A 23,630-nucleotide genomic window follows, 5' to 3' on the forward strand; every position below is an offset into this window, starting at 1 on the left:
TGGCTGGACATTCTCTGGCGAAGTGGCCCCCATTCCCGCAGTACCAACACAGATTCAAACGTTGGCGGCGGGCCTTTTCGGCAACATCTAGTCTGGGGCGCACATTGCCCAACTGCATCGGCTCCTCCTCGCTTCCCATGGGGTTTGGGGCTGGTGGTGGAGATCTCCATACTGGACATGGCTGAACACTGGCAGAAGCGGGGGGTTTCACTCCGGCTCTTCCACTCTGGCCTCGGAGCCACTGTTTTTTGTGGCAAGCAGGGCTTCGGCTCGTAAACACTGGTTGATGAGTCTCTCAAGAGTCCCTGGGGGATCTACCTTAGAGATTTCTTCCTGCATCTCGATGTTGAGGCCCTCGCGAAACTGTCCTCTAAGGGCTATATCGTTCCAGCCGGTGCTCTGAGCCAGCACCCGGAACTCAGCTACGTACCGGGACAACGGCCTGTCCCCTTGGAAGAGACGCCGGAGTTTATGGCCGGCCGCCTCCTCGTCGTCCTCGATCCCCCAGGTCTTTCTAAGGTGGTTCAAGAAATTTTGCGCGGTGCTTAGATGCGTGGAACCCGTATCATATAGCGCTGTCTCCCAAGTGGCCGCAGGCCCATCTAGTAGACTGTAGATCCACACCACTTTGACATCTTCTTGGGGAAACTCGGCTTGGCGGGCTTCTAAGTATGCCTGGCACTGGCGACGGAAAACATGAACCTTGGAGGCTTCTCCAGAAAACTTGGTTGGTAGCGCTAGGGCAGGGAGACGGGCTCCGCGTTCCTTCAAGCCCCGTATTTCTCCCTCCTGCATTCGGAGTGTGTCCCGGATTCGATTGAATTCATCTTGGGAAATGGTGTAACTGGGTGGTTGAGCCTCCGCTCCGGTTCCTGTAGACATTCTGGCCTTAGGTTGTTTGGTGCTTAAGGTGGCGGAGTCAAATTGTCAGGACCCTGGCTGCAGAGCACCAATAACCTTACACAGAGGCCAGTCTCTATCTAATATCTTTATTAAAGAAATATATAAAATCAATAAAAACAAGTGAAGAATATAGTTCAGAAGCAGACCTTTCAGATGAGGTCAAATATAGTCCAGAAATGTATTGTCCAATATAAGATATTAGAGTTCAAAGTTTTAATCCACTTGACCGAAACACACACTTTGCCAAGCAATAGTGTGGGGAAATAACAGAGTCTTTAAAGTCCAATGAAGCTTGACAACAAGGCTGGAAATAAACTTGATTCTTGACTAGATCCGTGACTGGAGGCAAGACGAACATGAAGCATGAACAGAGTCCGTGGTAAAACCGTGAGACAAGGCAAGGCTTGAAGCTAGATCCGGAAAGCAAGGAACTGGGATTACGAAGTCCACACACGATCTCTCTCCTCAAGCTGATCAATTGACTCCGCAAAGAATCCCTCGCGCCAAACACCTATATTGGGTCTCGTTTTCCCGCCAACAGAACTCTTTCCCTAGAGAACGAGAAGCGAAACCCAACTCTGTCCAGATGCATGACTCCTTAGAATTTCCCAAGGGAAGCAGACCTAATCAGCCATTTGTTTGGCAGCGATTCTCAGGCTTCTCCGATTAGCCTCCCTGACTCCCCTATCTTTAGAATAATTTTCCCTCCTGGAAAATGGGGGGGAGTTCTGCCCAAGGCCTGTTTGGCTGAATTCTTGAGGGCAAACATCAACATCCTGCAGGTGAAGAGACTCCGGCTCTTGCTGAACTGGCGAAAACCCCATGTTTTCCTCTTCGTCTGCCACAATAGTACTAGGAACAGGACTACAAGGCCCATGAGTCATCACATTACCTGACTTTCCCAGGTCAGTTTTAATAATGAATTATAAACTTGCATCTTGTGTTCACTATATTTTAATCTTTGTTCTGTGTAATATAATAAATGGATTTTTAGAAATAGGTTTTAATATGTGTATGTATGTTATACAATGCTTATGATGATCATGTGTTTTAGCTATGTTGTAACCCACCTTGAGCAATGGGAAAAGGCAGGAAAGAAATAAAATTATTGTTGTTGTTGTTGTTGTTGTTGTTATTGTATGAAACAGCAAACAAGATAGATATGCTGGATTTCGTATCACAAAATCACAAGTCGAACACTTCCCAAGTGTCTAGGACTGTGTGATGTATTTTCGGATGATGCATGCAGATCCCAGCAGGGTGGCCTTTTGCAGTTGGCAGATCGTAATTTTGTAAATGTCTATTGTTTCCAAATGCCGGCCGAGATCTTTTGGCATGGCACCCAATGTGCCGATCACCACCGAGACCACCTGCACTGGTTTCTACCAGAGTCTTTACAGTTCAATCTTGAGGTCCCGATAGCAACTGAGTTTTTCCTGTTGTTTTTCATCAATGTGACTGTCACCTGGGATGGCAACATCAATGATCCAAACCTTTTTCTTTTCCACAACTGTGATGTCTGGTGTGTTGTGTTCCAGAACTTTGTCAGTCTAGATTCGGAAGTCCCACAGTATCTTTGCCTGCTCATTTTCCAATACTTTTGCAGGTTTGTGATCCCACCCGTTCTTTACTGCTGGGAGGTGGTACTTGAGGCATAAATTCCAATGGATCATTTGGGCCACATAGTTGTGCCTCTGTTCATAGTCTGTCTGTGCGATTTTCTTACAGCAGCTGAGGATATGATCAATGGTTTCATCGGTTTCCTTGCACAGTCTGCATTTTGGGTCATCAGTTGATTTTTCGATCTTGGCCTTAATTGCATTTGTCCTGATGGCTTGCTCCTGGGCTGCAAGGATCAGGCCTTCTGTCTCCTTCTTCAGGGTCCCATTCGTGAGCCAGAGCCAGGTCTTCTCCTTATCAGCTTTTCCTTCAATTTTGTCAAGGAATTTTCCATGCAATTTATTATTATTATTATTATTATTATTATTATTATTATTATTATTATTATTTCTGTCTCGCGAAAAAGCTTTGCTGATTTATCCCATCCCTATGGAGAGAGTTGTTTTTGTTTAGAAGAAATCTCAAATGGGAGCTCTCCCAGTTCCATCAAGCTCATGTTTCCCTCCGCATGTATCAGGAAGTTTAGCTTTCTATACAGGACTTAGCACACTCCTTAATGGGGAAATCTGAGAAGTCCTCGGCCAGAGCTCAACAGGCTGCATTATAAAAGAATGTGGTGCATGAGAACATGGTGAAGTGATAAATCTTGACGGGTTTACAAAACAGAAGGAAACTCTCTCTCCCTCCGAAGGAAAAGGAAGGCTTCCCGTGTGGTTCAACATCTGCATGCTCAACAGGTGGCAATTATTCTGCTGAGGAATTAGAGCACTAAAACTGTTGGGGCACATTAAAAGTGTCGCTTATTTGCGTCTCTGCTCCCGACAGACGTGCAAAGAAGCTAGCATTAGAGAGCAGAATGTTGTGGCGTGTGCCTCCAAACAGCAACGTCTTTTCCAAAATGGTTTCACCTCCATTGACAATAGTATGAATTGTTTCTGGGCAGAGCAATGCCACAAAAGTGTTACCTGGAGCTTCTTTATTTCCCTATTCACTCAAAGGCTGGAGTTAAATACTCGACAAAGGCCCTTCACAATGAGCCAAATTAATATATAATAATATGCATAATTAATAGGGTTGTGCATGAATCTGTTTTTCAAAACAGGTTTGGCTGTTTCAGCTGTTTCAAACCTTTTGACCAGCTGTAATGGCACAGACTTTACCACTATTTTTTCCCATCTGCAACACACCATGTGGGTGTAAAAAATGACTGTTTTTTGTTTTTTTCACTTACACAAGGAGTGCAGATCAGAACAGAAGAAAGCCTTGATGTGTCATTTAGCCAAGCTGGGCTTTCATTTTTCTGTTGAGAGCAGGTTTCTGGGAGAGACAGATTGTGTTCACACGAGGCAAGATTCAAATGTGGGGTAGAGGACGTATCTTGCCATTTCTAAAGCCACCATAAAATGAGGAGGTAATTTATATCTTTTCTAAAAAAAAAAAAAAATGGCTAATTCTCTTTCAGGTGGTGTGGCTCCCACTGAAATAAATGTTCAAAAAGGGTGCCTCCATTAACTCAGCTTCATTGAAGGGGTGTTGAGGGCAAACGATCCCAGAAAGGGTGGTTTCTTAAGTCTGATACCTTATATACAAGTCTTATTGAAGGATATAAGGAGAAAGGATCCCAAAAAGGATGGGAGACTTCCTGTGTTCCCATAAGGAAAGATGTGTTAAGCTGACTTAAAGAGGCTTCCACGCATGTAATAAGGGGGAAACTGGGACAGTGTGGGCCACCTCTAGCAACGTGAAACCCAGGCAGAGGAAAGAAGGGAGAGTCAAGGGAGAAAAAGCCAGGTCTCCCTTAACATGAACACAATTGGCTTGAGGCTTGAAGGGAGAAATAGCCAGGTCTAATAAGTGTTCAAAAAGAGTGCCTCCATTAACTCAGCTTCATTGAAGGGGTGTTGAGGGCAAACGATCCCAGAAAGGGTGGCTTCTTAAGTCTGATGCCTTAAACACAAGTTGTATTGAAGGATATAAGGAGAAAGGATCCCAAAAAGGATGGGAGACTTCCTGTGTTTCCATAAGGAAAGATGTGTTGAGCCGGCTTAAAGAGGCTTCCACCCATATAATAAGGGGGAAGCCGGGACAGTGTGGGCCGCCTCAGCAACATGAAACCCAGGCTGAGGAAAGAAGGGAGTGTCAAGGGAGAAATAGCCAAGTCTCCCTTAACATGAACACAATTGGCTTGAGGCTTGAAGGGAGAAATACCCAGGTCTCCTCTCCCTTAAAATCTGAACCCAAGTCGGCTTAAGGCCTGAAACAGCTCAGGAATGAAGGGTGAATGAAGGAGAAATAGTCAGGTCTCCCTTTTTGAACCCTGAACCCCTCAGGATTACGGAGGTTTAGACTTCCATTCATGTGATGAGAAGGATGAAGGGGAAGCTTAAGGCCCCATCAGTGGTGCATGTGAAAAGGTCCAAGGAGAAAGGATCCCAGAAAGGATGGTTTTTTGAGAGGGATACCCTAAAAATGACAGAAAGGGGAGCCTCGTAAGTTCCCCATGGCCACCAATGGGCCAGATATTCATGGATCTTTTGGTTGACAGATCAAAAAAACAGATTTTTTCCTAATTGAATTTGGGAGACTCCTAAAAATGGATCTGTGGGTCCACCAATATCTGGATACCAAAAACATAATGGGTTTAGCCAAATTGCATACCCCTAATAATTAATACACGCACACACATTATAATGGAATTCAATACAGTTATATGAGTCAATGCTAATTAGGGTAATTATCTGCAACATTCACACTGGCCTACTACTGACAAAGGGTTTTTTTCCCCCTCACACCCTGAACTTTCCATAGATAAATAAACCTCACTTGCCTAGTTTCCAACAGACCTCACAACCTCTGAGGCTGCCTGCCATAGATGTGGGCGAAACGTCAGGAGAGAATACTTCCGTAACTTGGCCATACAGCCCGAAAAACATACAACAACCCTGAGTCTACACTGTTTCAAACTGCATTATATGGTAGTGTACATGGGGCCCAAGAGAATCAAACAAGCCAAAACCAACATAGGTTTGGTACCATAACATACCTTCCAATACTTTATATATTTTAAAATTGTTATACATTTGCAACATTTCATTTCTAAATCCAAGAATCTGTTTTGCTACTGAAAATTGGTGAAGGGTCTTCCTCATCGTTGTAATAATACCACTTTGGATCACACGTCTAAGAGTTTTCTTTCTCTCCATTTTTCTCCTTCAAGCATGTCATTACAGAATGAGAATTAAGAAATTAATTTCAGCCATACTATGTTGTTTGAGGAGATTGCTTCTACAAACACACTAGCTCACACCCTGCTCCCTGAAGATCGGAGTGTTTCTCAAATGTCACAGCATATTTTGGAAAGGAAACCCAATTTACTGCCTCTCTGGGCATATCAAGCTACATTCCTCATTGGTTTCAAGAAGTTTTAATGTTGTGGCTTTGCCCCAAATGATCTTGGCCTCACTATATGTGGCTTTGTGTGTGTGTGTGTATTTTTTTTCCAAAGAGGGGATTTATGACTTTGACATGGGAAGCAACCACACAATCTGGATTTTGCTTGTGAACAATGATATGACACCATAAGTGTTACCGATAGGCCTTGGAGGAAGTCCACAATGTGACAATGTTTTGAAGTATCTATGATGCTATCCCCAGTAACATATATCTATCTATTATCTAGCGCCTCATGTTCACTGGGAGCTATGGCTGTAAGTGTCATCACCATAAGATGAGTTTTTAGTTCATTTCTTCAGTTATGTCTGCAGAATATTGGTCTATTGGCCCTCAGCTCTTCCCCCTGGCTCCTTTTGATAATGGTGCCAAGAACTGCATGCACACAAAAATCGCACAAAAAATACAACCTGGAAGTGTTCAAACACTGTCGGTCTATGGTTTCAAGAAAGACTCAATCCTGAAATACCCAAACCCAAAGATAAAGCTCTTATTTGCCACCATACAAGGTCAGCATGTGGAAGACGAAGATGCCCACATGACTGGCTGGCCTTTAGTCATATTTTATGCAAGGAACAATTATTCTCGCCCTCTAAATAAATCTTTACAGGAAATAATAATATAAAAGAACAGTTATCTTTGGATTGCTGTGAAGTGTAAGCCATTTAGGCCGGGTCTTGCTCTATTTATTTCTAATATGCTACTTTGGTGCTACAGTTGGTTGCAACGGAGTAAATCTCATCTTGTAAACCCCCTTAAAGCTGTTGTCTGGGGAACTATTTTCTGTTTGTTAATGGAGCTGCTGCTGAATCTAAGGAAGCCAGTTCTTCAGTCTGCTTGTAGATGTAGAACCGTAAGAGTTATGAGGATCCAAAGGCCTGAAAATTCCTCTTGGAAGCTGGAACCAAATATGAACTACTGCTAACCCAAGACTAGTGAAAGGATCCCCAGATTCAATTCACCAAGTATGGTCTGTTACTGGTCTTCAAGATCCTTTTCATTGATTTCCCACCTCTGCTAGTTGCTTCTCCAATGGCAATCGTACAGAGTGACTCGCCAACATTGCTTTCCCATCTGGAAGAATACATTGCCAATCCTGTTTAGAGGAGGGATGAACAGCTGTGGCTGTCCAGATGTCTTTGCCCTACCACTCCCATAACCCCTCACCATTGGTTTTAATGGCTGGTGTTGCTGGAAATTCAAGAAATGAGAATGTGGAGTGATACATTTGCTCAGACAAGTGTAGAGGGGGAAGATAGCTAGTAGATACTCCTGAGAGGGGCAAGGAAATGCACCCATTGAATTAACCATGTCTAAGAAGTAGCATTAAAAAGTGATGCTGAGACTGGCAAACCATATCAGTGCCATAATATTTATTCTAGAAAAGACAGAAATTATTCATCCCAGCACATTTTAATCCCTGAATTCTTATGGGATGAAGAGTGGATGTTCTTAATATTCAAAAATGGCATTTCAGTGTTGAGAAACATTACAAGAATTCTGAGCTATCAAGAATCTTCACAGTTCATGGAATCTACTGTGCAAAATCCATACATGGTTGTTTTGTGCAGAAAAACATCCATGGAAAACACTCACCTGCATCTATTGTGCAGGACTCCAAGAAAATTACTTTTTGAATTGCAGCAGCCATACTCCGCAGTCTCTATGTTGCCTAAGGGATTTGTGGAGTTACAGCCACAACATGTAAAGTTTTAATGCTCTTCATTAGACCTTCTATATGCAAACGTTCACACCACAATTCAGCTTTGTTGTTTGGTTAATAAGAATGGAGGCCCTGTGGCTGGGACTGAGAGACTAGGAAAAGTGAGTGGAATCCAAACTCATTCTCCAACATGGTCATATTGTCATACAAAAATATATTTGCAAAGATGCAAAAATATTATTATTATTATTTCATTTCTTACCCATCTCTCTCCATGTCTCGAGGCAGGTCACACAGCACAGTCAAAATGTGGTTCACTTTTCACGGATTTGCTGTTTTGCGCTTTTTCAATAAACTTTAAAAGACTATTATAAATTTTTAAAAATTATAATATACAGCCTAAGGAAGGGAGGAAGGAGAAGCCAAAAGGAGCCCAAGCGGCAACGGGAGGAGGAGGAGGTGATTTATCAACACACAATTGGTTGATAAAGACTTAAAATAGTGTATAACTACTAAAATAATGTATAAATATTAAAATAAATATAGTGTCCCTACTTTGCGAATTTTCACTTATTGCGGGTGGTCCTGGAACCTAACCTCAATAATAAGTGAGGGAACACCATACTATAAAAAATGGTTAGAATAACCTTTTGCTTGAGTGTATAACCAATTGGGCCAAATGAAGTTTTTAGGGGCTTGATCAACTATGTAGGTTCACCCTCTGTTTGCATTTGAAACCAAAACCATTTTGGTCATAATACCTGGGAAGTTGTTTTTTTGGGTCAAAAGTTGGCCAGGCCTCATGGAAGTTGGTGTGCCAACCTAAATTTGAATGATTCATTCTTGTTACTTGCTGCCTCATCACACTAGAGTTTGTAGTTTTTGATGAGGCCCAGGACCTGTCTGGCTGAGTTGTTTAGAGCTCCCTCCCTAAAGTGGATCCAAGCTCTAGTGTGATGAGGTCCTGAAAATGGTTTTAGACATGCCCAGCAGCCGGCCCCTTCCGCTCCCCCCAAAAAGTCCATTCCTGTAAGAGAAATGGAGATATTATCAGATCAATTACAGCATAAGAAGACTGTGTGTGTTCTTTAATTCAATAACTGTGTGTTGATTGTGGTGTTTGTCTAATGGTGCTAACAAAGTTTTCCTAAATGGTACACACCGAAAGCTGCAGTCAATTGGGTCTCCTGCGCAAATCCGTTTGCTGATAAAAGCTCCCTGGAGGCGAGTGAGGCCTCTGTCACATCCCTGAATTGAGCCCTTTGAATGGATGGCCGGAAAAACCCAGGAGTATCGCATTGCAGGAGAGGCCTTCTATTTATTTATTTCATCTCCCCCCCCCCCCACCCCTGGCTATGTTCACCCACGCACGGCTGTATAACCGACTCCAATGAATGGCCCCTTTTGGCTCAGGAGCTCCGAACACAAGAGAAACAAGATAAATTCCTTCGAATTCTAATTGGAGAACAGTTGACTTAATTGGTGCCCATTTGGCAGACAATAGGAGACGAGCGGTGCTTGGCTCCAATGGCACCCTGGGGGGATATAGTCTTGCAGCAGGCCAGAAAGCTCTCAGGGACAGACTGTTTCCTGTGAAGAAATCGGGAGACCCATGTCTGGATTAACCCTCCAACTGTCAAGCTTTATTAGCCATAATCGGGCGAGATGTAGCAAGGGTTAAACACAGGAAACTCAACTGACAATAGAGACATATGTCTCTTTGAGGAAAAAAAGGGGGAGGTTTAAATAACGCTTCTCTTGGCCACACATCTTCTCAATCATAGAATCATAGCGTTGGGAAGTGTCTCATGGGCCAAGGAGTCCAACCCCCTGCTCAGTGCAGGAGCTTCAGCTAAATACCCTCAGCAGGTAGCTGTCCAGACTCTTTTTGAAGACATCCAGAGAAAGAGACCCCACCATCTCTCCAGGCAATAGGTTCCATTGCTGAACAACTCTTACTGTCAAGGACTTCTCTGTAAGGTTTGATAAAAAAAAACATTAAGTAACAACCCTCTGGGGTAACAAATAACAACCCTGCTTCCTACTCTTTGTGACAGCTGTTAAAGTGTTTTAAAAGAGGACCCTTCACTCTTCTCTTGACCAAACTGAGCATGCCCAGGTCCTTCAACTCTTCCTCTTGTGTTTTGCTCTCCTTGCCTTTTATCATCCTTGTTGCCTTTTTCTGAATGAGCTCCAATTTGTCGTCATTCCTGTTCTGATGATAAGTAAAGGTAAAGGTTTTTCCCTGACGTTAAGTCCAGTCGTGACCGACTCTGGGGGTTGATGCTCATCTCCATTTCTAAGCCGAAGAGCCGGCGTTGTCCATAGACACCTCCAAGCTGCATGGAGTGCCGTTACCCTCCCGCCGGAGCGGTACCTATTGATCTACTCACATTTGCATGTTTTCGAACTGCTAGGTTAGTAGGAGCTGGGGCTGACAGCGGGATCTCATTCCGCTCCCGGGATTTGAACCTGAGACCTTTTGGTCTGCAGGTTCAGCAGCTCAGCACTTTAACACACTGTGCCACGAGGGGTCCCGTTCTGATGATAGTGTTATGCAATTTAAACATGCGTAATTGCGTATGCTCAGAATATTTATCTGCATTCCTAATATACTGTTGGCATCCACTATCTGTTTGTTTTCAGTAACATATCAGGAATGTAGTACAGGTTGTGTATCCCTTATCTAAAATGGTGTAGACTAGAAATCTTTAGGATTTTCATATTTTTTTTTGAATATCTGTTTGCATAATGAGATATTTTAGATGTGGGGCCTAATTCCCATAACCAGTCTGCTCCTTTTGTAGCAAAGGTATTGCACAAGAAGGTATGGAATACTTTCTTGAGTAATGTTTTAAAACTTACATTGCTGTATCAGGTTGATACCAGCACCAATAGTATGCAAATTTGTTTGCTGCTTTTCAAACCTTAGCAAAGGTAAAGGTTTTCCCCTGACATTAAGTCTAGTCATGTCCAACTCTGGGGGTTTGTGCTCATCTCCATTTCTAAGCCAAAGAGCCGGTGTTGTCTATAGGGGCCTCCAAGGTCATGTAGCTGGCATGACTGCATGGAGCACTGTTAGCTTCCTGCAGGAATGGTACCTATTGATCTACTCACCTTGGCATTTTTTCAAACTACTATGTTGGCAGAAGCTGGGCCTAACAGCAGAAGCTCACCCCGTTCCCCAAATTAGATCTGCCAACCTTTTGATTAGTAAATTCGGCAGCTCAACGGTTTAACCTGCTGTGCCATGGGGGGCTCATCAAACTTTATCATTCCTTAAAAACCACTTAAAAAGCTAAGACAAAGAAAAGAACAGGCCAAAATGCATGCCATTTCACAAGAACTCCTGCTTTTGCTTTTTCACTATCTCAGTGTGTTTCTTTTTGAAAAAAATGCTTATTTTTCCTCAACTACATTTCTTTTTGGGGTGCAGGGGAAGGCAACCTTTTCATGACTTAAAATAGAAACAAAATGACCTCCAGGGCAGACCCTTCTAGCCAGTTAATGACCAGTTTGGATTAAAGGTCCTCAGCCTTCCTCGGTGTCTACAACCCCAGCAGACAATCATTAACAGCTTGGAGGACTCCACTTCTGTTCAAAATTATTGCTTTAATTATGAAGATGAAACCCAACTAGGTCTCAGAGGCCATCCGCCATCTCCCCGACCTTTGACCAAGTACTTGTTTTTAGAGAAATACTAAGCTGGGAATACTGGAATTTAGCTTTCACTAAGCACATCACAACTCATGTCTTAATAGCAAGCTTTCAGGAGAAATACTAAGAGAAAGCAAACTTTTACAAGTGTGATCCTAAATGATTTTATAACAGCAATGAGGAAGGACCTTTTGGTGAGATACCTTAGGCGTGCAATTTTTACCTGTGCAAAGGCATGTTTTCTTCCTCACTTCTCCCCAACAGGCACACACAATAGCAAGAGAGGTGAGTACATGGAAAGAGCAGAGTGAAAACCCAATGACAGAACCAGCGCAACCTTGACCTTTAGAATGGAAGCTTGGCAAGATACGTTTTGATCTGCATTCACCTGTCTGTCTCGGCCCTTTTCCAAAAATGTCAGTCAGAGGAAGTTGAGCTTATATAAGAGGTGGAATGACCTTGTGGGCAAAATGCAGTCCTATTCTTAAATACGATCCTTTCAACTTCTATTCATTTCCACATCACAGAAACAAGGGAGGAATTGGACTTCCCTACTTTGGAAATCTGTGGGAGGGTCTGTATAGGAACACCGGAGTAGCAAAGAATTCAATGCAGACTTTTTTCTTTCTTTAAAATCGCAGCAGTGTTTCAGAAGGCAGATTCTGATTTATGACCACCCAGAAGTCGCAACCATGTCCTCCTTAAAGCCTGGGGTGTGTGAATCCATTGCCGTCCAGTCTGTGTCATGTTCACATACTTTCACATCAGTATTTTGATTCTGTTTCATTTCTACATTAACATCAAATTCACTTTAAAGGAATTTGCAAAATAGGAACTTAAAACAGCATCTTCATATGGACTTAAGAGGCTTTTTCTGACAAAGTATTCTTTCAGTGGTGTCATGTAGAGGTTTGAGTATTGGACTATGACTCTGGAGACCAGGTTTGTATCCCTGCTTGGCCATTGATGGACCATGAGCAAGTCACACCCTCTTAGCCTCAGACCAAGGCAATGGCAAACCTTTGGGTCAACATTGGTTGGAAACAACACAATGAAACACACTGCATTTACCTTTATATTTTGATGCATTTAGATGGAGTGATAGCTTTCATGTCAGCAGGAGAATTTGGTTTCTAATTTGAAATTGATAGACAAACTGCAGAGAACCTTCCTCAAAATAGGCTTTTCAAACTGGATAGCTAAACAAGTTCAACCTAAATTTTACTATGTGTTCACAAAGACCTGTCCTCAAAATTGGTTGTCTACATTAAATAGCTAAACAAACTCAAACTAAAACCTACAGTGTGTTTGCAATTGCCTATCCTCAAAATAAGTTCTTTACACTGGATAGCTAAACATGTTGAGATTAAACCTACAGTGTGATCATAGAGACCTTTCCTCAGCATAGGTTCTCTACATTGGAGAGCTAAACAAGTTGAGACTAAAACCTACCATGTGTTCACAGAGATCTTTCCTCAAAATAGGCTCTCCACATTGGATATTTAAATAAGTTCAACCTTCTGTGTTCGCAGAGGGCTATCCTCAAAATTGGTTCTCTACAATGGATAGCTAAACAAGCTCCAACTAAAACCCACAGTGTGTTTGCAGAGGCCTATCCTCAAAATATGTTCTTTATGTTGGATAGCAAAATAAGTTGAGACTAAAACCTACAGTGTGTTCACAGAGACCTTTCATCAGCATAGGTTCTCTACATTGGAGAGCTGAACATAAACAAGCTCAAACTAAAACCTACTAGAGTTGTGCATCATTTTCATGAGTCTAGTAAGTGGTAGAAGACTTCGCGGAGAATACATTCCTGAAGCGTCATACCTCAAGTAACATGAGCAGTCAGTGCATGGTCCCAAGACAATATGAGACATTATTTGAAATGTACCAGAGCACGAGCCACTTTTGATTCAATAACTTCTGTTTATCTCTCATTCATGCCTGTCCTGGCACAGCTGTAGATCACCTTATCTCAAGTCTCCACATCTCTTACATGGAAACTATGCTCCAGTGTAGCTTGTCAGTTTTATGATCTGTGGACATATTTAACCAAAGCTTCTACAAAGGTGGTCCTAGAGGGATTCCAAGGAAGAAGGGAGGGAAGGTGGAGAGAAACCCATATCAACAACCAGGTATTTCAAATAGCAGGCAGTGTATAACAATTCCCTTACTGACTGGTCTAATCTTGTATAGTGTAATCTAATAATAAGCCCTTGTTCCCAGAGGCAGCAGGGAGTAGATATTGTAGTGTTCAAATCAGTTTTATCCCATCCTCGGAAACTTATTAAATATAACAAAATTGCCTTGGTAGTTGCTACATCCCAAAAACCAAATTCAACATTAATATGGTCAAGGGTGTTACAATTAGAGAGGCACTGAATGCTCATGATGACTTTTTTGTCCATCTCTGCCCTGCTTTATTAAAAAAGAGAGAAAGATGAATTTTAAATGGAAATAATTATCTCACATAAAGCCTTCCTTGAGTGCTTTTGTTTTGTATTCAGAAATTTTATTTTCCTCCTCTCTTGTCATTCTAGTACTTTAACAAAATGGACTTTCCAGCATCCCTTGTGATTCCAGGCAATAAGGATCACAGAGAAAATGTGATGATTCTGCTTTCTGTGAGTTGGCAACATGTTTAAGTCCTTAAGAACAAAGGAAGTGTCTTACCCTCCATTTGAATGGGTATTTGCTGCTGCTTCAGGAAACACTTACTAGTAGCAAAGGGATGCTCTTTCGCTGGTAGGACATGGAATGTGCAAAACTGGAAGCATACTTCCAATAGTTTATGCATTTGGGAGTAGAGTTCAGTAATGGAAAAGTCTGATTACTACTAAACAACAACAACAACAACATTTTTTTATTTCTAAGCTGTACTCTCTCGCCGAAGGGACTCAGTGTGGTTTACACATAGAAAAGGCAAATATTCAATGCCATATACAATCATATTAAACAACTCTGAAGGTGGGAAATTCTGTCTGATCTTGGAAACTAAACAGGTTAAACCAGGTTCATATTTGAAATGGTGAATCTATGCTGAACCTTCATAGCTTGTGGAATTCATGGAGTCTCTAAGACTGAATCTATATACTGCCAAACATACAGTTTAAATGTCATTATATGATCAGTGTAGACCCACTGATCAAATAATGCAGTGTTGAACTGCATTATATGGGTCTACACTGACGATATAAGGCTTTTCCTTAATCCCTCCTTATTATCCAAGATATTTGCTTATCCAAGGTTCTGCCGGCCTGTTTAGCTTGGATAAGTGAGACTCTACTGTACTACTAGAGTGGGATAAACTTTCTTTTATAAACATATATAAACATGTATTTAGAACTGCAAAATCTTTCAGTTTTGGCTACCTTACACCCTGATTTCAGGGACAATGGGAGGTCAGATTTTATTAGTACCAAATTCATAATATCATTAACCTTAGTTTGAGTTAATGATTTGCCTTCAGCATCACCAGAAGATTCAGGAAGACCCTTTACCAAAAGTATTCATGCCTTTATGAACTAGGAAGAGGAAACTAGGCTTATTGATTGTTCTGTCACGCGCTGGGCCTATAACTATTGTCTTTTTGTATAGGACATATACTTTATGCCCAGCAGGAAGCCAGGGCGCCTAAAGGGAGGTTCTTGAGGATTTCCCTGAAAATGATGGCCTTTGTCTTTAATGAAATAACAAAGTCTTTATTGATGAACAAATAATAAATCTTCAAGGAGTCAAATAACACTTCAAGGTTTCCTTAATAGACTGTTGGCCCTTTGAGTCTTGTCCCCAAGGGACAGGCAATTGGCTTTAGATAACTGTGAAAACCCTCTTATAACCTCTCCCAGGCTGTCTATTATCTGGGCCTAGCTGATGTGGGACCCACTACCGACTCCAAATGCTTCTGGGTATTGAGTGGACCTACCAGCCAAGGCTTGCAGATGTTTCCGCTGGGGTTCTGTGGATCTGTGATGCTGTTCTCTCTTTGAGGCTTCTCTGGAAATTTTAGGGCTGTTTCTCTCAGGAGCTATGAGGCCGAGAGGCTGTAAGCTCTCAGTCAGAGCTTTTGGGACTTTCCCCCTGGAATTTCTGTTTCTGATTCCTCAGATGTTCTATATCCCTGGATGTTCTTGAGATATGAAGCTTTTCTACGGGACGAGCTGATCTACATCCTATAGCTTAGCTTCCTTAAGAGAGACAGACTTAAAAATGGCTCCTTCCCTCCCAGAGCCCTGAACAAGGGGTGGAACCAAACTTAATGATGATTGACAGGCGGCCTGTCCTATGATTTGCAGCAAGAAAATAAAGTCGGAGCTTCTGGTACAGCTGTACCAGCACATTGATTTTCCCTTTGAATCACTGAGTTTATCCTTCATTTGATTGCCATTCCTTGCACCAGTCTTGGAAAACAAAACAAAAATGATGATGTTGTAGTTGCAGGGCCTACATTATGCATTCATTGTAGAATGATTGTGATTTGACACCACATAACCCTCAATGGCTCAATTCAATGGCTTCACGGGACTTCTAGATTTACAGGGTTTCCCGACAAAGTATTCTGGATCTTCACTAAACTAGGACTCCCATGATTCCATGACATTGAGTGATGGTAGTTAAAATGGTGTCAAACTGTATTCATACTACAGTACACAGATGCACCATGAAAATTTTCATTTAAGATGGTATGACAAGGCCTCTTATTGGCCTTGTTTGTTCACATATATTATTATTATTATTATTATTATTATTATTATTATTATTATTATTATTATTATTTTACACCTCCCATCATTCTTGATCATTCACCATGTTTAGCATTCAATATTTATCCATAAATTTCATTTCAATGCAACTTTACTTTCCTGAAATAAGAGATTGATGCAGAAGAATAATGCATACTTGCATTACCAATTTTTTGAAATATATTAAATCCTTGGAATGTCTCTTTTGAGGCTTATAGAAGAGGAAGTCTGGAATTTCATACTTGATCCACATTATGCAGCTGGCACATGTCAACTGCAATCACTTTGCTTGGGAAAAAAGGTCCCAAAGTATTCCATGATCGCAAACATAACTTCAGTCTGTCAATCCATCAGTCATCGACTTTAGGGGAAGGGCGATTGTTGTTTTTTTCACTTGCTTTGGACTTTTAATCCTCAGAAATGAAACTCCTGGATTTTCCTAATATTTGATGTCAAAAGTGACTTAGTATCCAAGAAGCAGAGAATTACAGCTGCTGACTTCATGGAAATAATTGGAATCATGATGTTGCCTGGAAATGAAGTTATTTCACCTGTTGCTTCTCATTGTGAAACATGTTGGTTGGAATACTGGTAGTGCCATGCATGTGGTTGGCCACTTTATGGCCAATACCCAATGGCCACAGGTGTAACCATTTCACATGGACCTAAATCATATTGTTAGACCCATCTAGAGGACACTGTTTGAAGCAGTATGGTTCATCTATATGTTGACACACTCTTCACCAATTGAATATCTGAATGTTCTCTAGTTGGAACTAAACTGCAAGAATCCAATCATTCATTTATACAGTCTTGGGTGGCACATAACTGCTTACTTTGGGTATAGCTTCACCAACTAGGAAATAATGTGGCAACAATAATCTAATTCAGGGGTCCCCAAACTAAGGCCCGGGGGCCAGATGCGGCCCTCCAAAGTCATTGACCTGGCCCCTGTCCTAAACTTTAGACTTAGGGTTGACCTAAGTCTACCTAGTCTTTGGAGGTCTCTTTGCTTACCTATGGCCTTATGAGATCGTCTAGATGGTCTTTGAAGGTCTCTTTGCTTAGCTACAGCCTTATGAGACCATCAAGATGGCTTTTGGAGGTCACTTTCCTTACCTATCGTCCTTTGAGACCATCTAGATGGTCTTTGAGGATCCCTTTCCTTATCTATGGTCTTATGAAACCATCTAGGTGGTCTTTGGAGGTCTCTTTGCTTTATGAGATCGTCTAGATCAGGGGTTCCCAAACTAAAGTCCTCCAAGGTCATTGACCTAGCTTCTGTCCTACACTTTAGACTTAGGGTTGACCTAAGTCTGAAATGACTTGAAGGCACACAACAACAACAATCCTAATTTTGGACTATTTCATCCTAGTCCAGCCCCCCAACAGTCTGTGAATCGGCCCTCCACTTAAAAAGTTTGAGGACCCCTGATCTAGTTAAAGTGTTGATGCAGCCCTAGGGACCACCAAATCTGACCTTTGCTGTGCAGGAACCTATCCAAATGCCCATTGCACATTGGGAAAACATTAAGCACACTATCAGTTATCATAGAATCATACAATAATGGAGTTGGAAGAGACCACATGGGCTATCTAGTCCAGCCCTCTGCCATGAAGGAAAAGAATAACCAACCTCCCAACAGATGGCCATCCAGCTAGTTCCATTACTGAACAACCCTTCTTATGGTTAGGAAGTTCTTCCTAATGTTCAGGTGGAATCTTCTTTCCTTTGAACCCATGGCTCCAAGTCCTAGTTTCCAGGGCAGGGGAAAGTGAGCCTGCTCCCTCTTCCTTTCACCTATTTATACATAGCTATCATGTCTCCTTTCAAGCTTCTCTTCTGCAAGCTAAACATCCCAGTTCTTTAAGATGTTCCTCAGAAGGATTCATGGTCTCCAGATATTTGATCCTTTTATTCACCCTCTTCCTCTGGATTCCTTCCAGCTTTGAGTCAATATGTCTTTTAAACTGGTGCCCAGATTTAGAGACTGTGTATTTCTAGGTGAAGAGGTCTAACCAAAGCAGAATACAAAGGCACTAGACCCTTTTTGATGCAGCTCAAAATCCCATTGGTTTTTTGAGCTGCTGCATCACACTGTTGGCTCATGTTCAACTTCTCCATGAAGACTCTAACATCTTTTTTACATGGTCATGCATCACCCATCCTGTATCTTTGCATTTCATGTTTTCTGCCCAACTGTAGTATCTTACATTTGTCCTTGTTGAAATTCATTTTGTTAGTTTTGGCCAATCAGCTCTCTAATCTGTTGGGGTCATTTTGAATTCTGATCCTCAGTCACGTAACCAATTACAGATCCACCTAATAGTAGCCTTGCCTAACCCACATTTGACTAGTTTTCTTGCAAGAAGGTCATAGGGGACTTTGTTGAATGCCTTGTTGAAATAAAGATATGCTCCATCCACAGCATTCCCTGTATCTACCAAGTCTGTAACTCTACCAGTTATAAACCAGTAGAAGTGTGATGTCTCATGGGCCCCTGGGTCATGACCATGGCGCCATTATGGATCAAAGTGATGAGGAAATGGGATTTCTGCCGTTTCAGCAAAATGTTGTTCCTTTCCAGATGTCTTTTGTTGACAATTCTAGCCCGGAGCTCATTAAAAAGGACCTTGAACAGGCGCTTATTCCCAACACCTCTCCCCCCTTTGCGAGAAGGGAGTTTTGGGAGGCTAGCCGCTCAGAGAAAGCGCAAACACGAAAAAGCGCCCAATTAGCAGCTAGACAGAGCGCTAATTAGCTCGTTTCCCCTGAGAGGATCGCATCTGGCCGAAGATGTTGTTTCAGTTCTTTTCCCTTCGGAAAAGGAGCATTGGACACCTGCTTTGCAGAAAGATTTGAAGTTCTTTAAAAGTTCCCCGCACTGGCTAGTCCTTGCGGAGTCAATGTGTGAGTTTGGAGGAATAACTTCGTTTCCAGCCAAGTGTGGACTGCGTTGAGTCCACTGCCTTCCAGCCTTGTCGTGCTTTGCCAAGCCGTGTTCCTTGATTTGTCTTGCCGTGAATCCAGTCTTGTCTTGTCGTGCCATGTATCCAGCCTTGTCTTCAATTCCTTGCCTTGGACTTGAACTCTAGTGAGAGACTTGGACATTTTTCCCACTCAAACTGCTTGGAAGTTTGAGTGCGTTTCGGTTTTGGATTACAAACTTTGAACTCTAATATTATATATTGGACAATATATTACTGGACTATATTTGACCTTTCCTGAAAGGTCTATTGATGGACTATATTTTCTACTTGTTTTCATTTTAATTCCTTAATTCCTTAATAAAGATATTAGATTGTTTATTGGCCTCGGTGTATTGGTTTCCAGTGCTTTCGCAGCCAGGGGCGTCACAAGAAGGATGAAATAACTCAACCACCATCAAGTTACATTACTACCAGTTTTCATATGCAGACATGCTATTTGAATTATTTAGAACCTGGCCATGAAGTCCACATTCAGGGAGAAAGGGGCGGCCATCAATCCATCCATTTATCAACCTAGTAAATAAGACAGATCCCCAAATTCTTGACTGTTATGTACAACAAAAAATTTGATCCTTTTCTTTATCAGAAGACTAAAAAATAAACTATTTGGGTATAAAATCTTGGCATTCTGTCACCAACAGTAACCAAAAATAATATTTGAACCTGATTCTTATTGAAGTGTCCATTTATATTTCCCTACTCAAGAAGACTTTGTTCATTAGGGAACAAACATCTAAGTATTTGCCATGCTACTGATGCCTTTTCCCGGCCTTTGGATTATCTGAAATTCTCCCTATCGATTTATAACCTTTGGGGGGAATAATATCTTAATTTGCCATGCTTTCTGATCACTTAGGCTTTTTTTTTTCCAAGGGCTGGAGTAACACAGCATGCCACATGTTTTCCTAACAAATTGCATTCGGACACTTTCCGACACTTTCATTATTTTAACTGAGGTAATAATTAGTCACTGTCACAGGAGAGAGTTGGGTTGTGCAAATCAGAATAAATTTACCTTGCTGTAGCAGCAGCCACAAATGAAGCAATAAATTAGACATTGCAAATTTTTTACGGACTTAGGAGATTCCCAAATCAGGAATCGCTACCTGCAATATGAGGAACAAAGCCGAGGTCACCCCTGGCCACACACACTTGGCTTTTCAAGTAACAAGGCTAGGTGACTTTTCCGAGGGATGAAAATCTCCACAACTCATGACACAAATGCATGACACAAAAGATTCAAAAATGGAAAGCAATTTTCTGAAATACCTTCCGTTTTTGTTGGGTACGAAGATAAAAAGAAATTTGTTCCCTAGGGCCTCTTTCATGCCATGCAATTATAGTACTTTGATACCACTAGAACTGATCCTATACACTCCTGGAATTTGTAGCTTAGGGAAGCACAGAGTTTAATGGGATGCAGACTTGGTAGTTAAGGCAGTATCAAACTGATACAATTATATAGTGAGAATGAGATCTTTATGAGATATTTAACCTCCCTAATATGGACACCTTCCAACTTATGGCACTAGACATCCCAGAATTCTATAGGAATCCCAAGTAGAAAACTATGTATTGACCGTGATTGGAAGCCTGAAGGATACTTCCAACTGGAGTAGGCCCATGAAATCTATTGTTAAATGATGTCAACACATCCAGTGAGGGTGAGGTATATAATAATAATAATAATAATAATAATAATAATAATAATAATAATAGCAGTTTTCAAGGCTTTAATCTAACTGGGACTAGCTTCATCTTCACCTTTATCCTTTATCTAGTTCGGACTAGCTTTAGTTATCTAGTTGGGACTAGATTTAGTGTTATCATTAGGCCAAAGTGTTTGGAGTAGTAGTAAATTTATTGATCTCCCTAATGTGAGCACCTTCCAGCTTATATTCATGATGCTAGACATCCCAGAATTCTAGGGGATGGAACCACAGCATCCCAAGTAGAAAACTATGTATTGACCATGATTGGAAGCCTGAAGGATACTTCCAACTGGAGTAGGTCCATGAAATCTATTGTTAAATGATGTCAACACATCCCGTGAGGGTGAGATATAAATTATTATTATTATTATTATTATTATTATTATTATTATTATTATTATTATTAATAGCAGTTTTCAAGGCTTTAAACTGTTTTTTGATGTGTATGTTTATATTGTAAGCCGCCCTGAGTCCCCTGATGGGCGAGAAGGGCGGGGTAGAAGTGATATAATAAATAAATAAATAAAATAATCTAATTGGGACTAGCTTCATCTTTTTCTTTATCTTTTATTTAGTTCAGACTAGCTTTTATTTACTTATTTATTTACTTACAATATGTCTATCCCGTCTTTCTCCACCCGAAGGGGACTCAAGGCAGCTTTTCATATAGGCAGTTATTCGATGCTTTAAAAACAGTACAAAATTAAATTAAAACTATTAATTAAAACTATTAGAGACATTTAAAACCAACAATCAGAAGTAATCACATAATCCATAACAATAATCCGGGCTTTTGCTATAGGCAATACACGTCCATATCTACTTATTGCATAGATTTAATCTAGTTGGGACTAGATTTGGTGTTATCTTTAGGGCAAAGTGTTTGAAATAAATATGGCTTTATCTAAAAAAAATTTTTTTCATTTAAGAACCATTATAAAGTTTAAAATGGTGTGTGTATTGTAAAGCCTTGAATGAAAAGTCTTGGACTAAAATCATGCTTCCATCTCATTTCATAACAAAATCACAAGCCTGAGAAAACCCCATAGACTGCGAGATTATTTTACCGTATTATTGTAACCAAGCGGCTACTGGGGAATAAAGAGAACCGTAGATAAAGAAGATGTAAAGTGAGCGTTGTTATATTCCAAAGGCAGATTCCTGGGGGCACTGCTAGAGGAAAAAATTAAATGGCCGCCGTGTTCCTTATTAAAATGAAATGCATCTCTTAGGGAGGTCGTCAGGGTTCACCGTCCTCCTTCACCTGCCCTTATATCTCCACCGTTTGTACAGATTAAATACCCAGGATATCTCTCAGATGTAAAACTGCATCTAATGTGAAAGCCCTACACTGGCTCGTAAAATCTATTAAAGTCAGTCAGATGTTCCTGTCGAAGTAACACGCCGCTCATTGTCTTTGGGCCGCCGCAGTGAAGCATGGAGGACTGGCTTTGAAAACCTGATTAAAACAATCTGCCGAAAGTACAGAACCTCCTCCCAACACAAAGCAGGCTTCAGCAGCCTGGAAAGGTTTGCTTCGAGTTCTTGTTGAAGCGCACACACAACACATAGACAGACATATACCAGTCTAGGGTTTGAAGAAAGCATTGCCAGGATATGCTGCCCAAGTGTGCAGTTTTGGAATATTTTAAATACTGGATTTATTTTCGATTTGCTGATGCTAGACATGCATTCATTTAGGGGAGAAATAATAGTCTGCTTTTGTGAAAAATGTCAAGTGCTTGCAAAAGTTACTTTTGGAAGCTACGGATAGCTAGGAAATTCTGATAAATGTTATCTAAAAGTATTTTTTCCAAGCTTTCGAACACATTATATTAATGTGAGAATTTCTCAAGTCCCAAAGTATACATTTCCCATGGTGTTTATGGTGGTAGTTGAGATCCACATTTTGTAATTGACATTTTTCTTCTTCCTTCCCTCCTCCTCTTATTAAAGGTAAAGGTTTCCCCTGATGATAAGTCCAGTCATGTCTGACTCTGGGGGTTGGTGTCCTTCTCCGTTTCTAAGCCGAAGAGCCGACGTTGTCCGTAGACACCTCCAAGGTCATGTGGCCGGTATGACTGCATGGAGCGCTGTTACCTTCCCGCCAGAGCGGTACCTATTGATTACCATGTTTTTGAACTGCTAAGTTGGCAGAAAGCTGCTCTTATTATGATTAATAATTGTATTAATATTCCATCTTTCTCCTAATTATGGGATTTAAGGCAGCTAACAACGTATTGAGCCCCGGTGGTGAAGTGCGTTAAAGCGCTGAGCTGCTGAACTTGCAGACTGAAAGGTCCCAGGTTCAAATCCCGGGAGCAACTTTAGCGTCCGCTGTTAGCTCCAGCTTCTGCCAACCTAGCAGTTCGAAAACATGCCAATGTGAGTAGATCAATAGGTACTGCTCCGGCGGGAAGGTAACGGTGTTCCATGTAGTCATGCTGGCCACATGACCTTGGAGGTGTCTATGGACAACGCCGGCTCTTCAGCTTAGAAATGGAGATGAGCACCAACCCCCAGAGTCAGACATGACTGGACTTAACGTCAGGGGAAACCTTTACCTTTAATAACGTATTTACCAATATACAAAATCAAAAACTACAAAAGACCTTTTTAAAATGCAGTACTTGTTTGTATGTCAATGGCCTATGGTCTAGACCAATGATTCTCAACCTGTGGGTCCCCAGATGTTTTGGCCTTCGACACCCAGAAATCATAACAGCTAGTAAACTGTCTGGGATTTCTGAGAGTCGTAAACCAAAACACCTGGGGACCCACGGGTTGAGAACCACTGGTCTAGACTCTAGGGCATTAATAAACAACTTAATTTTGGGGGAAGATTCATATTCAAGAAATATCCCACAGAAAACACATGATTCCCACCAA

The sequence above is a fragment of the Anolis carolinensis genome, unplaced genomic scaffold (assembly GCF_035594765.1).
Source record: "Anolis carolinensis isolate JA03-04 unplaced genomic scaffold, rAnoCar3.1.pri scaffold_11, whole genome shotgun sequence".
Classification (NCBI taxonomy): domain Eukaryota; kingdom Metazoa; phylum Chordata; class Lepidosauria; order Squamata; family Dactyloidae; genus Anolis; species Anolis carolinensis.